Source organism: Papio anubis, chromosome 3 (genome assembly GCF_008728515.1).
Source record: "Papio anubis isolate 15944 chromosome 3, Panubis1.0, whole genome shotgun sequence".
NCBI classification, from domain to species: domain Eukaryota; kingdom Metazoa; phylum Chordata; class Mammalia; order Primates; family Cercopithecidae; genus Papio; species Papio anubis.
Genome location: NC_044978.1, coordinates 81,254,259 through 81,270,036, shown reverse-complemented (window position 1 = coordinate 81,270,036; position 15,778 = coordinate 81,254,259). Strand labels below are relative to the sequence as shown.

The following is a 15,778-nucleotide window of genomic DNA, read 5'->3' as shown; positions in this document are numbered from 1 at the left end:
AAAGAACTTTCCCAGATTGATCTCTGTTGCCGCTCGGGGAGGTCAGTTCCAGGCCCTCAGCCTTTCGGCCGGGAGCCAAACTGCCCTGCCTGCCAAGCCCCTCCTTCTCTGCACCTTAAACAGCCGCGAGGGGAGAGTCGGCTGGGATTTTCTTCTTAAGAAGTCGCGCAGGTTTTTCGAGCTCCACTCTGCGCCTGGAGAGCCACGGCAGCAGGAACAGGCACTGCTGCCACCGGGCCGACGGGTGAGTCACTGTTTGGAAATGGAGTGGGCGGGCGAGGGTGTGAGAGAATGAATGATGTCAGGAGCGCGCTGGGCGCAGGGTGCAGGGAGCTGGCCGCGCGCGGCAGGCGGGGAGAGCGGGCGCGGGGCCGCGGTCAACACTGAGCGCCGCGCCGTGGGCTGAGTGGGGCGGGGAGACCCAGCCCTCGGCGTGCACGGAGCCGCCTTCGGCCGCTCGGAGCCTGGCCGGTGCTGCAGCGCCGCCGAGTGCGGCCTCGGGGGCGGCGGCCGCGGGAGGGACCTGGAGAGCTGCTTCCCCTAGACAGGCCGCGGCGTGGGAGGGCGAGACCCCGAGCAAACTTTCTAGCGGCTTCGGCCCGGGGGTGGTGACGCCCGGACCTGGCCGCGGCGGCTGCGACAGCGGGCTCCATCCCGTGGCAGATCCCCTTCCCGGGAGCAAGTGCCTTCAGCTGGGAGTGTCTGGAGCCCCGGCTACCAGCGGGTAAGGAGCGCGCGGAGGGGCCAGGAGGAGGATGGGCTGGGGAGCGGCGAGTCCTCCGAAGCGCGGGAGGGGAAAGGTGGATTGCGAAGCGGGGACGTGGCTCTAATCCGGCCCCCACCCTCCCCGCCCAGGGCATCCTTCCTCGATTTTGTGGTCTGGAGGAGAGATATGTGCCTTAGTCTCCTTCCTCTGAGCAGTCAGCGCATTCATTTGCAACCCATTTCGGGTACCTTGTTCCTGGCGTTGAAAGGGCACAGGTTATAAACCACAGATTGTCCAGAACCACTCTAGAGGTCAGGGCTGAAGTTCAGGTGGTGGAGGAGGGACTGTGTGTGTGTGTGGGGGGGGGGGGTTGTTTTTCTTTCTTTTTTTTTTTTTTCTTTTTTGAGAGGCACTTACTGATGATGTGTGAACAGTAACAGCCCAGCTCTTGGGCAGCCCACACCGAAACCCTTCAACGTGTGGCATTTCAGAGCTGCTCCCCTTAGGGAGGGGAAGACTTGGTTTCTCAGCGAAAATAAGGGGCAGTGAACCCCTGTCAACATCCAGTCAGTAGTATGGATAATCATTACTTATCCGCGGTTTGAAACCAACTTAAAATGTTATGTCCTGCAGTCTTTTTTATTAATGTTGCCATTCCTCTATTTCAAGTCTTGCATGCTCTAAAATGACCTTAAAGTCATTTTGACGTGTGTGTTATGTTTGAAGAGATTCAACTGTTTAGTGTTACTGGATTCGGCGTGGATTTTGAATCTGTACCTAACTTTTCAAATCCTTGGTTTCATTTCCAGTCTTCTGTATTAACGGTGGGTGCTCAGGTACATTAAACATTCTGAACCAGTAAAATGGGATTATTTCTACTTCAGATAATAAGGTGGATTAAATAAGGATTAATAATGAGGATAATAATGAGGATTAAAGCGCAAAAGACCTCTCATAATGTCTGGTACAAAACAGACCCCAACAAATTGTAGCTGTTTATATATAAATAATAGTATGTTCCAGCTGGCTTAGCTAATAACCAATTAATTTCCACAGAATGTCCTTCTTATAAGCCTGGTGGGCCGAGGGTTAGCGTGTGAAATGCTGTGGCAAGTTCTTTAGATTGGGAAGTGATGTTTTCAGCAAGTTAAACATTTTAGTACGGGTACCTGAGAAGGTTATGGTTTTCATCCTGTGTCATGGGAACTTCCATTTACTGTTTAAACAATGTCAGAGCAATGGCTGAAAGTGACAACCTGGAATTTACAGGAAGAATGTGTAGGAAGCAAACTTTACCTTTACCTTTTTTTCTCTAAAGAAGCAGTGCAAGCAGTGCAAAATGTCCTCTTTATGGCCCTTTCCTTGGTCTTCTGAAATTCTTACTTCACAATAGTCTGGTTGAAGTGGTTTTTTTGTTTTGTTTTTTGAGTTTTTTTTTAAACAAGTTAATGTTTAATTTGGTTCCTTTGGTTTCATTTTTAAGTAAAGCTGGTTGACTTGTGAATCTAGAGGGAAGCACTTGGACTCCTTGAGGTGGCTGCACCCTGTTCTGAGTTTCTCCCCTCCCAGAATCTTGTAAAAGCCCTAGGAAATGTTTGGAAGAAACTTTAGCACTGTGCACGTGTTATTGAAGACATGCGCTCTTACCATAACTATAACAACTTATAGGGTAGAAGATCTGGGAGCTGTGTTATCATTGTACCGTGTAGTGAGATCGTGGACATGGGAGTCCAGGAGACCTAAGGCTCTCTGAGCTGTGTTCCTTTGAGCAAGTTCACTTAAGCTCTTTGAGATTTTTGTGGGACTTTAAACAAAATACAGGGAAAAAATTGAAATAATCTTAGAACTATTAAAATAGACAATGGAATACCAGTGAGAACTTTCTTTTAAAGTGATACTTTGAGGTGAGATGTTTCTTTTTTGAAGGAATAATTACTGAGAGTTTTGGACAGTTTTAGACTAAACAATGACTTACTCACCTTTAGCGCATTGTCTCAATGGAGAAATTGAAGGCTTTGTCTTGAACTACTAGTACCAGATATTTATTTGCTGAACCTTTAGTATGCAACAACTACATAACAGCCACCGTGCTAGGGGCTAGCAATGCTCACGAAGTTGATAGTTGCTACCCCAAGGCTTACAGTCCAGTAGAGACCTCAGGCTGTGATTATCAAGAGGGGGAAATAGGAGTCAAAAAAGGAGAGTGCTGGGGACTTGGGAAGAGACAAGAAGTGATTAGGCTGTCATAGGCTGCCTCCCACTGATAATAGGAGATCTGGTGGCATTCTGAATGGTCTTGAATAGGGGCTCATAAATTCTTTATGAGGCTGAATAATAAAAGTATGCCTTCTTGCTTTACCCAGTAAAATATTATGGACAAGTGATAGCTCTTCGGTTTAAATAATTTTAAATATTCAAAGCAAGCTTGTTTAAATGAAATCTGAAGGGTCAGCTCAGCTCAACTAAGATATATTTGCTGTGTGACTGGGCGCAGTGGCTCATGCCTGTAATTCCAGCACTTTGGGAGGCTGAGGCAGGCAGATCTCTTGACGTCAGAAGTTCAAGAGCAGCCTGGCCAATATGGTGAAATTCCGTCTCTACTAAAAATACAAAGATTAGCCAGGCATGTTGGTGCTCGCCTGTAGTCCCAGATACTCGGGAGGCTGACGCAGGAGAATCGCTTGAACCCGGGAGGTGGAGGTTGCAGTGAGCTGAGATTCCATCACTGCACTACAGCCTGGGTGACAGAGCTAGACTCTGTCTCAAAACAAAACAAAAAAAGATTTACTTACTGTGAACAAAACACTGGTAGATTTTTAAGAGGATTATCAGTGTATGAGTATTCCAATTTATTAGTTTTCCCCATATTATAAGTAATGTGTTACTTATGGAAATTTATAAGTATAGGCAAAACAAATCAGCCATAATCTCACCACCCAGAAACTCATTTAACATTTATATCTGCCCCCTCTTGATTACGTCTCTACTGGGCTGTAAGCCTTGGGTAGCAACTATCTCCTTCGTTTTTGCCCCTATGCACAGATAACACAAACAGCTAACAAGTATTGATCTTACTATGGGCCAGGCAACGTGACAGTTGCTTTATATATCAAATCTCTTGTAATCCCCACTGAAATCCGGTGAGGTAGGTACTCTTATTACCTTCTCTTACTGAGGATAAAACTGTTTTAGGGAAATTAAGTAACTTTCCTGAAGTTGCACAGCTAAAATTTATCTCCACAAAAATGGGTTCGTTCTCTGTGTTCCAACTTAGATTTTCTCTCCTCATCCAAACATGGACAACTGTGTGTCACTAACATACTCTAACACAGCCTCATTTTTAGTTTTCTGTTACGTGGCTGTGTCTCAAGCAATCCCCAATTGCTGAACACTTAGTTTGTTTCTAGTGTTCACTATTTTAAGCAGCTCTGCTTTAAATCTTTATGGCGATATCTGTCTACACGTTCATGATTATTTCAGTTATTTTGCATTTTTAAAAGTGAAACATAATGTTTAATTTAGCTGCCCTTTTTTCTAAACTGTGTTCAGAATTAGAGAACTGTTCCCTGTCTCTTTAATTTAAAATTCCAGAGTCCTAATTTCTGAGTTCCTTTAGCGTGTCTCATAAGACTTCAGCAATAGGATCAACTTTCTCTGTGGAGCTGCACAGTGGATCAGTAGCTCATTATGCAAGGAATTTATCTGTTGAAAAGGGAACATACAAACTTTCTTAAAGTATTGTTTGCGTTTGTTATTTTTTATTAGCCATGAAGCTAAATGTCTTTTGTGGGGAAGTATAGCAGAAGGGAGGGCTGCTAATTTTGCCGAGGAGCTCTCTGAAGGACATTCTACTTCTACAGTTTGATGAAGCATTAGAACCCAGTGAGATAGATGAATGACTTTCAGGTGTTGCATTTAGCAGCCTTATCACTAGCTTTAGAATAAGTTCCATCCACTTTAAATAGGTCACCTATTTTTTAAAACGTTACACATTTGTTGTTTGACATTTTGGGGCTGATTTAATCAAAGTGCGAGAAATTTCCGTTAGTTTATTTTCATTATAAATATAAAGCATTTCTTGAAACATTCTGAAGCTTTACAATAATATCACACCTTTGCTACTCTGAGTCAAAATTTTAGTTTTTCCTTCGGTTTTCTATTTTGATTTCCAGTGTTAATTTATCTTTAAGTTTTTGATAAAGGATGTTCGAATATGAGTAGTGTTCATTTCAGCCACTTCATATGGATACCCAGATCAGTTCACTTTATTAATTTCTAACAATGACTTGTAATTCAAAGCAAAGTTTAAAGAAACAGCTAATAGAATTAAAGTCAAATCAGATGAGTTATTTTATAATTGGTTTTCCCTCTATTGACAAACTCCTATACAATTTGAAATTCAGCCTTATAATTTTGTGTTTATATTTATTTAAATTGATATCTCGCTTAAAACTTTCAAACTAAACTTGTGCACATTTTTTTAAAGAAGAAACTTTAACTGAATTGTTACTTTTATATGTACAGTCTTTTCTTTCACTATACCCCTATTTACTATTTATATTATTATTCTTTTACTTTTTTAAATTGAGACAGAGTGTTGCTATGCTGCCCAGGTTGGTCTTGAATGCCTGGACTCAAGCTATCCTCCCACCTCAGCCTTCTAAAGTGCTTGAATAACAGGCAAGAGCCACCCTGCTCAGCCACGCAATTCCTTTATTTTTCCTTCCAGCTTTTATTTTGGGTGTGCAGGTTTGTTACATGGGTAAATTGTGTATCACAGGGGTTTGATGTACATATTATTTTGTCACTCAGATAGTATAGTAACTGATAGGTAGTTTTTCAGTCTTCACCCTCCTCCTACCCTCTACCCTGAAGTAGGCCCCCGTGTCTGTTGTTCGCTTCTTAGGGTCCATGTGTACTCAGTGTTTAGCTCCCGCTTATTTGTGAGAACATTCAGTACTTGGTTTTCCATTCCTGCATTAATTCACTTAGGATAATGGCCTCCAGCTATGTGCATGTTGCCGCACAGGACACGATTTCATTCATTTTTATGACTGCATAGTATTCCATGGTATATATGTACCACATTTTCATTACCCAGTCCACTGTTGATGGGCATCTAGGTTGATTCCATGTGTTTGCTATTGTGAATAGTGCTGTGATGAACATACATGTGCATATATCTTTATGGTAGAATGATTTTTATTCTTTTGGGTTTATATCTAGTAATGACATTGCTGGGTCAAATGGTAGTTCTGTTTTCAGTTCTTTGAGAAATGTCTAAACTGCTTTCCACAGTGATTATCTGAGCTAATTTACATTCCCACTAGCAGTATATAAGTGTTCTCTTTTCTCTGCAACCTTGCCAGCATGTTTTTTGACTTTTTAATAATAGCCATTCTGACTAGTATGAGATGGTATCTATTGTGGTTTTGGTTTGCATTTCTCTAGTAATTAATGATGTTGAGCATTTTTTCATATGCTTGTTGGCTGTGTGTATGTTGTCTTTTGAGAAGTGTCAGTTTGTGGCTTTGCCCATTTTTTAATGTTTTTTTTTTTTTTTTTTTTTTTGCTTGTATATTTAAGTTCCTCATAGATTCTAGGTATTAGACCTTAGATAGCATCCTGTTTCCAAACAGAGGTGGAGATCGTTCAGGAAGACTTGCAGCATTAGTTGAATGTGAAGTTCAGTCTTTGAAACAGAGAGAGGTCAATTGTGTGGATTCTCCAAGCTTCCCCAAACACAGAACATGGATTTAGTGTTTATAGATAGTGGTGGTTAAATAATGATACCGTAAATACTAGTGAAGATTAAATGAACTGCTATCTTATCTTCAGACAGCTCTGCAAAATGGAAATTCTATCCACTCTGGAGGTATGGAAACAATTAGGAAAGTATTTAAAGGTGAAACAAGGCAAAAGTAACCTTAAAGTAGCCAAGGGTACAGAGCCGGTGGGAAGTGGAGCAGGGATTTGAGGGCAGGCCCAAGTGATTCTAATGCCATACACTTCCCAGTACCCTGCATAGCTTTCTGTCTTCTCTCCGCTAGCTTCAGCGATATGTTGGGTTTTGAGAGACATAGTTTGATATAGGACTGTATGTGTACGTGCTTCTGGAACATTCCTCTGGTCTGTGCTGCCTTAAGATCATGAAATTATGCCAGAGGTGAACCCTGACAGGCTTAGGCGGGCTTGGACTTGAGTCACAGCACTGCTGCTCACCACTAGATGCCCCGGAGCAGCTTCCACAGGTGAACCTCTATTTCCTGGCTGCATAACGGGAGTAAAATAATATTTACCCCATAAAGTGACTGTACGAATTACATGGCTCCCTGTGTGTAAAATATTGAGAGTAATGCCTGCTTCACAGTAAATATTCAAGGGCTCAGCAATCGTTATTTTCTGCATATAAGCTGCACTTCGAACTTTTAAAACAGAGTTCAGTCTTATTGTGTCAAATGGAACCATTCTTTCTCGTTAAGGTAGCATGTTTCTTTTGGAATGGTATATCCACATTCATGTGTTACATCTTGGCTGTGCTAATAGGAGCTGGAACCTGTCCCGTATTTTTCCCTGCCCCCTTTCCTTTGGGGTTAAAATAAAATGATTGAAGTTGGTTGTACACTGCCATTCAATTCAAGAACTTTCATAAGAAGTGTATAACATCAGCTGTGAATGCTGAAAAGCTTTTGAAGCCACAGTCACAATATGCCTGCCCTCTTAGCAGATGCTGGTAGCGGTAGTCTAGCACAACTGGTACTGTCCCTCACAGAGCTTAGGCTTCTGGGGAGTATTGTACCATGAACACCACTGTCCCAGAAAGTGCCTGGGCCACTAAGAATCACAAACCCTACTGTCCTCGCCAATGCTGTGCGTCTTTCTTTAGGAGGCCCTGAGACAGTTTATTTAACACAGCTGCTACTGTCTTCTGACATTTGCATTTGTTCAGCGAGTTGTTGAACCACCCAGTTATTACTACCCCAGTAATTGCTACCAAACTTTAATAGCAACAAAGTGTATTGTTTTGGTTAGTGTAATATACCACTTATTCTGCATGAATGTCATTGAATATATTTACATATATATAAAATGTATGCCATATGCTAAATTAGCTAGGGCTGAGAAGTTTGCTCCCTTGAAATATAGTTTGATTGGCAAGTTATAAGCAGCAAGCAGGAGCATTTAAAAGTTTATTTAACAAATACTTATTTTCACTATGTGTCAGGGTTTGTTCTAAGTACTTAAAACTGTTACTCATTTACTCTTAAAATTCGCTTTAAGGATCCCTACTTGAGACACAGAGAGGTTAAGTCACTTACTTAAGGCCACACAGGTGGTAAATAGTTGAATTAGATTTTGAAAGCAGGCAGCCTTACTGCAGAGTCTAATCACTGCACTGTTGCTTGTGGAATCTAGCATGTTTCTCACAGTTTGGGCCCTATTTGTGTCCTTGTATATTGCAATTTTGCCAAAGAAAAAATTGCACCTGTTCAAACATATGATCAACTCCGTGATTTACCGTGTGGAGGATTACAATTAGATTATGTATTTCAATATTGCTATTGAAAGACATTGATAGACTGGGCACTGTGGCTCACACCTATAGTCCCAGCACTTTGGGAGGCCAAGGTGGGTGGATGGCTTGAGTCCAGGAGTTTGAGACTAGCCCAGGCAACATGATGCAACCCCTCCTCTACAAAAAACACAAAAGTTAGCCGGGCCTGGTGGTGCATACCTGAAGTCCCAGCTGTTTGGGAGGCAGAGGTGGTAGGATTGCTTTATCCCGGGAGGCTGAGACTGCAGTGAGCTGAGATTGCGCCACTGCACTCCAACCTGGGCGACAGAGCGAGATCCTTTCTCAAAAAAAGAAAAAAGACGTTGATACTAATTTTCACTATGGTGTTATCAAGCATTTCTCTGTAAAAGCTGAGTGCATGGTCGACCCTGGTGATGGTCTGGGAAGGAAGCATGCATTCTCCCATTCCCCACTCAGCACACTCAGCTAAGCAAGACGAGCAGCAATCTCAGGTCTCTTGTCCTAACAGCATTCGTTTTATTTTTTTAGCTTTAGGGTTTTCATTTGTTGTAAATTAAAATAGTTAAAAATCTTTATTGGAGGAGAGTAGCTTGTACACTTGAGGTTTCTTTGTTTTCTAATTACTGTTGGAGATGGTAGTGAGCAAAATAATGGCTCTCCAAAGATGTTCACATCTTAATTCCCAGAACCTATGAATCTGTTATGGTATATAGCTTGAACATTCCTAATCCGAAAATCCAAAATGCTCCAAGATCTGAAACTTTTTGAGTGCCAGTGTGACACCGTAAATGAAAAATTGTACACCTAATGTCACATGATTGGTCATAGTTAAAACAGTCAAAACTTTGTTTCATGCACAAAATTATTTAAAACATACAAAATTACCTTCAATCTGTGTGTATAAGATGTATATGAAAAATAATGAGAATACTCCAAAATTTAAAAAATCCAAAACACTTCTGGTCCCAAGCATTTCGGGTAAGGGATTCTCACTCATCCTGCATGGAAGGGGGAATTCGGGTTGCAGATGGAGTTAAGGGTGCTGACCAGCTGATATTGACATTAACATTATCCTAGATCATCTGGATGAGCCCAGTGTAATCACAGGGATCTTCTGAGTGGAAAAGGGAAGCAGAAGAGTCACAGCAGGAAAGTTGACATTATTGGAAAAACTCAAACATCCATTGCTGGCTTTGAAAATGGAAGGAGGCCACAAGCCAAGGAATGCACACAGTCTCCAGAAGCTGGAGGAGGCAAGGAAATGAGCTCTCCCATGGAGCCTCCAGAAAGGAGTACAGTCCTTCTGACACTGTGATGTTTAGCTCAGAGGGATCCATTTGGGACTTCTGAACTCCAGAACTGTAGGAGAAAAAAAATCTGTGTTCTTTTAAGCCACTGACTTTGTGGTAACTTGATAGAGCAGCAGTAGAAACAAAGACAGAGCAATCTGTGTTTTGATTTGTTCCTTATGCCAGTCCTAGGAGAGGGCTGCCTGATCTCATGATTTATTACAGACACATGAAGAATAGCAAGGTTGGCTGGGCGCGGTGGCTCACGCCTGTAATCCCAGCACTTTGGGAGGCCGAGGTGGGCGGATCACGAGGTCAGGAGATCGAGACCATCCTGGCTAACACGATGAAACCCCGTCTCTACTAGAAATACAAAAAATTAGCCGGGCGTGGTGGCGGGCGCCTGTAGTCCCAGCTACTCGGGAGGCTGAGGCAGGAGAATGGCGTGAACCCGGGAGGTGGAGCTTGCAGTGAGCCGAGATCGTGCCACCGCACTCCAGCCTGGGAGACAAAGTGAGACTCCTTCTCAGAAAAAAAAAAAAAGAATAGCAAGGTTTACATTTTGAGGGCTGTTTTATTTATATGTAAAATTAACCACTTTGTGGGAGGGAGAGTTAATTTTTGATAATTCTATGTATTTCTATACCTAGCAATTATTTAAAATGACAGTACCAAGGTTTCCAGGAAAAAAGTGTCTTAGTGATTCTGGAGCAGGTAGAGCCACTTGAGCCTTTTTTGTCAGAGTTGCCTAACAGGAATGTGTCTCTGCATCCCGTGTAGTTGTGTCATGCCTTTGCATTTGTTTAGGGTGAAATGATAGTCCCAGCATGGTGATACTGGGATGGTGGAGATTATCGCTTAATTTTTACTCCAAGTTCCTTTTAATTTTTAAAGATCTTGTATTATCTCTGTTTGACTAGCAATGTTATTATGAAGTCCCAGAGAACAACAGCTGTAAACAAAAGGTGGCGTCATTCATTGGGTCATCTATTGTAAGTATGTAGAGGGCTATAGACTCTCAGAGTAGACAGTATCTCAGAATCATAGTGTCAACTTCTGAAAGTAAAAAGAACAAGAGGCTGGGCCCAGTTGCTCATGCCTGTAATCCCAGTGCTTTGGAAGGCCAAGGTGAGAGGATCACTTAAGGCCAGGAGTTTGAGACCAGTTTGGGCAAAATAGCCAGGCCTCCATCCCTATTCCGCCCCACCCCTGCCTCCCGCCTCCCCCCCGCCCCGCCAACCCCCCTGCCTCCCCCGCACCCCGCCTCCCCCTCCTCCAAAATTAGCGAGGTGTGGCATGGACCTGTAGTCCCAGCTACTCAGGAAACCGAGGCAGGTGAATCTCTTGAGCCCAGGATTTAGAGTCTGCAGTGAGCTATGATCATGCCACGGCACTCCAGCCTGGGCAACAGTTAGACCGCATCTCTAAAAATAAAATGAGTAAGAATTATAACAATAGATGGGGTTATTTTTTTAAGGAACCCTGTGATAACAATCCTATATTCAGTTAAAGGTCTTCTCTTTGTACAATGTAGCAATAGCACTAGTGTAAGAAATAAAATCTTGGGAATTTTCTTGTGTCTTAAAAAATGGAATCAGAAATAGTGTAGAATTTTGGTAATTTTTATGAAATACAGGTGGAAAATTAGCTGGATGGTGTTAATATACATAGCAGTTTCTAGGGGGAAGAGATTGTCTTATGTAGAAGTATAAAAAAATTGAAAACCATAGAGATAGAATATTTTAGTGTTTGTAATTCTTTTAAATACATTCTTTTTAGATTTGGAGTCACTTTGCGACTTTAAGAGGAAAATATCTGTACATATAAGATGGATTGAATTCCTCTTATAAATGTGCATGTTTGAATAAAAACTTGATGTGGGAGGATAGAAAGTTTTGGTCTGTATTCTAAAATGCTTTTAGAGATTTTTCTAGGCCCTTGCTTCTCTAATTTAGAAACTTCTTGAGCCCTGGCTCTGTGGGTGTAGTATCCCATCAGACTCTGACTCATTTGCTTACATTTTATCCTTGTCAAGCACAATTCTTGGTTAATAGTTTGCTTTGTCCTGCCAGTATCTCCATGACAGAATGGGGATGTCTTGGCTATATAAGTAGCCAAGTAAGAAACCTTCGCTGGTACCAGAAGGGTATCTTTTCCATCTCCCAGCAATTGTTGATAAGTTTAAAGACTGATGTTCTCTGTTGCATCTTTTGTTAATATGAACTAGAGCTTATTTCTCTTTGATGAACTAGTTTCTGAGCTTAGAAAGAGCAGACTCTGGACCAATGTGCCCAGCATCCCTAAAGAGTTAACCATCTCCCAAGAACCTAGTACTGTCAATGGAAATATAATGTGAGCCATACATGATTGCCATTTATGTAATTGATTTTTCCAATAGCCACATTACAAAAAGTAAAAAGAAACAGATGAAATTATTTTTATAACATTTTATTTAGCCTAATATACCAAAATATTATATGTAATGTTACCAGTTATAATCAATACAAAATTCTTGAAATTTTTACATTCTCTTCCAAGCCTTTGAAATCTGATGTATATTCTACACTTACACGATGTCTGAATTCAGACCAGCTACATATCAAGCACTCAGTTGCCACGTGTGCCTGGCACCTCCTATACTGGGCGGTGCAGCTCTAACCAGCCTTATCCTTAAGGAACAATATCCCACATAAATCTGGAGACAATTCATTAAGCGTTGCCATCCAATGACTTTGGCATGTTGTATTTTAAAAACTGAATTATATCATGGAGTTACTCAGTGAGTGCCACAGCACACTGGTTCTAGAGTCTTTTGCAAGTATGAGTTAACAAATGTTACAGTGAAACTTCTCTCTGAGGTTATCTGTACCTTCGATTTGTGACTATCCATGCCAGGAGATGTGCCTGGGCCTGTAAATGAAATGTTTAGATTATTTGATTCATGAGTATGGGAAAGATGGCCACTCATACTCTTTAGCATCTGGTCTGGTCTCTTACCTCCAGTGCATCAGTACATTTAACTCCTGATCTATCACCTCATTGTCTACCTCTTGTCCACCATCGTCTTTACCCTATCCTTGCCTTGTTTTTGTGTGTAATGTTGTTTACTAATTTGTGCTCTTCCTCAGTTGCTTATTGTGACAGTTTGGGAAGCAAGGCCACTGTAAAACCTCGATCAGAGAAAATATTACTTGATATCAAATACTCAGCGGCCAGGAACAGATATGATTAGAATGTAAGAAGACCCAGGCATTGTAGAGAGACTGGGAGAGAGGATGGGCAGGAGAGGGAAGGGATAGTAGAGTACAGTTCTCTGGAGGAAAAATAACTCAGTGCAGATGAAGGATTTCGTAGCAGAAAATTCACTGACTACTGGGGAAGTCACTGCATTCATCAAGCTCCCAGGATAGGTTGCCTTGGATTTCATAAATATATTGACTTAATCAAATACCTACATGACACAGATTGCTGAGACACAGTCCCAAGCCCTCCTCCATTCCTTTGGAAATTGATTAATGTATTTAACACTTTTTTTTTTTTTTTTTTTTTTTTTTTTTTTGGGGCACTTGCTAGGTGCTAGACCTCATTTTTGATTCTGGGGATTCAGCAGTAAATAGGAGTCTAGGTTTCTCCTCCAATGGAAATCGGTTGTATATGTTGAGAGAGGAAAAGGTGTTGGAAAGCAGGATTGATAGGATGGTAGGCAAGTAATACCAATGAATAAGCTGAGATTTGGACTAGTTCTTGGAAGGAAATAGTGACTGGAGTGGCCTACCCTAGGACAGTCAGGAAAGGTTCGTCAGAAGAGGTCAGATTTACACTGAGATGTGAAGGATGAGAAAGACTCAGCAGAGTGAACAGCATGTACAACCTGTGGAGGGAAAGAGTGTGCTTATACAGGAATGGGAGGAAGGCCAATCTGCTGCAGCCTGTGAGCAGCAGAAGTAGGTGAGAGATGGGTGTGGCAAGGCAGGTGGGATCGAGTTGGGTAGGGCTTGCAGGCTTTGTAAGGAGTATGAGCCTTGTTCCAAATGCCATGATAAGGCATTGTGATGTGACATAAGAGGGAGAGTGAGGTCTGATTTACATCTGTAATAGATCCCTCTGGCTGCTGGGCCGGCAGAGAGTGGAGTAGGAGGGGGTTAGAGTAGAAGGAAGGAGAGTTATGAGGCTATTGGGAGCATTCTATATGAGAATTGATGCAACTTGGGGAAGAGTGGTGGTGTTGGAGATCGAGAATGATGGCTGGGTTTGAGAGTTCTGGAGACTTACAGGTACAATATGTGGCATAATAGTAGAAAAAATTAAGCATGACTCCTAGTTTTTTTTTTTTGTGGGTAAAGAGTTGTAGTTTAGCCGTTGATTAGAGTTGCCCATTAGTCATCCCAATAGTGACAGATGTCAAATAGCCAGTTGTGATGCAGAGACCTGCATTCAGGGGTGAGATCAGGGCCAGAGTTGTGTCAGTATAGAAGTCATATGTAAAGTTATGGGAAGTCTAGAATCACCAGGGAATATTTTGTAGGCAGAGAGGCCCTGAGAAATAACAGTTAATAGGTGAAGTAGGAGACCATAGGGTAACCAGTGAGGAGGACCAAAAGAACAGTGTCGCAGATGCCGCAGGAACCAAATATTTAAGACAGGGTGGAGTAATCAGTTCTCTTGTAAGTTCTTGAAGAGTTGAGTAAGATGAGAACACAATGTTCGTTGGGTTTAGCAATGTGGAAGATACTTGAGATCTTGTTGAGCATTTTTAGAGAAGTGATTCAAAGCACAGCTGAATTACCTCCAGCATCCCCTGCAGGAAACTTTCCTGCTCTCTCTCTTTTCCACTTTACCCTGTGGGCCAGAGGCCTTTTTCTTCTTCTTCTTCTTCTTCTTTTTTTTTTTGAAGTTACATATTAAAAAAATTTTTTTGAAATAATTGTGCATTTGCAGGAAGTTACAAAGATGATTCAGAGGGTTTTGTTAGCCTTCACTGGTTTCTCCTAATGGTTGCATCTTGTGTAACTCTAGTATAGTATCAAAACCAGTCTTCTTTTTGTTTCAGAGTTTGCAGGCCCTTGTCACTCCACTACCATATTATAATCTGGTTTTCTGTTTATATTGTATTTCTTCTAGACAGAGCTCCTTGAGCAGAGTTTATCTTTTTTTTTTTTTTTTTAGTACTTCCTAGCATGATGCCAATTCATACATGTTTGCTGAGTTAGTGACTTGAATATTCTTGAATGCTGTATTTTTGCTTACATCATCTGCTACTGTGTTCTCTTAGGCAGAAGCAAATGAAGAACCCAGGTTTCCTGTTTTCCAGTCAATCTGCTAACCTCTTCCTGCACCACCTGCCTTCTGTAGCCACTGCCTTGCCTGGGCTGAGGATATCTTTGCCCAGAATTACATCACTCCCTCTCCTCTCTGACTCTTCCTCCACCACCACCAAGCCAATTGCCAGTGATTGATTCTGAAGGCTTGCTTAGCTCCATTCCTTTCTTGGACATTTCATTTGTACCCTGTACTTTCTTGGGAGTCATATATGAAAACCTGTGGAAATCCCCTTCTTACCCATTTCAGAAACCCCATCTTTCCCCCACCTCTTGAGTTCTTTGGGTGAAGACATCTCTGAATTTACTTCATACAATTTACCATTTTTGAAACTTTCATTTGCTCCATTGCACATTTAAGTAGCTTAGAGGCCTAGAAAGTTTGGGTTCTATTTGCCTGGTAGCAGTTGACTATGGCAACTTCAAAAGGGTTCTTTTTAGCAACTTCCCCCCTCCACCACCCCCCTCCCCTGGTAGTTATTTTGCTACCAGGGCTGTCTGGAAGTGATTGTTTTTTTTCCCTTCTCTCCTACTTCTATCAGTTTGTTTTCCACTTCATTATCCTCCTGTTGCAACACCCCAATTATACTAGTTGCTGTGGAGATATTAAGTGTATTGCTAATGGAGGATTATTCCTTTAGGTGGAGGGGTAGAAGCGAGAGGAGGTTATAAATCTTGTTTTTGTGCAAATGTTTCCTAGTAACAAAAATAATGTTACTAGAGACTGTGGTATATAAATGGCTATATAGGATTTGCTTGTGCTTTTAGAAGGGATTGAATTTCTTAACTAAAGAAAATATTAACTTAAGATTCTGATCTTATTTGAGATTAATACTCTATTTTAATACTTTGCTGTTCATTCTTTAAGTCCCTTGAACATAAATTCCCCATATAGACAGAATATTTTCTTGAAGTGATCTTTTAAAAT

General features: G+C 41.6%; 1 protein-coding gene across 9 annotated transcripts in view; it reads left to right on the top strand.

The window, feature by feature from the left end:
• Positions 1–18: 18 nt before the first annotated feature.
• The window catches only part of SGMS2 (sphingomyelin synthase 2), a 91,080-nt gene continuing 75,320 nt past the window's right edge, over positions 19–15,778 (top strand). For 5 of the 9 annotated variants that reach the window (XM_017958930.3, XM_017958933.3, XM_017958939.3 and 2 more), the window contains exon 1: positions 137–244. The gene's annotated coding sequence lies outside the window, so the exon portion shown is untranslated. Of the gene's footprint in view, positions 245–337; positions 725–15,778 lie in introns of those variants that run through there. The other 4 variants (XM_017958931.3, XM_021939156.2, XM_003899067.5 and 1 more) reach the window with 3 other exon arrangements.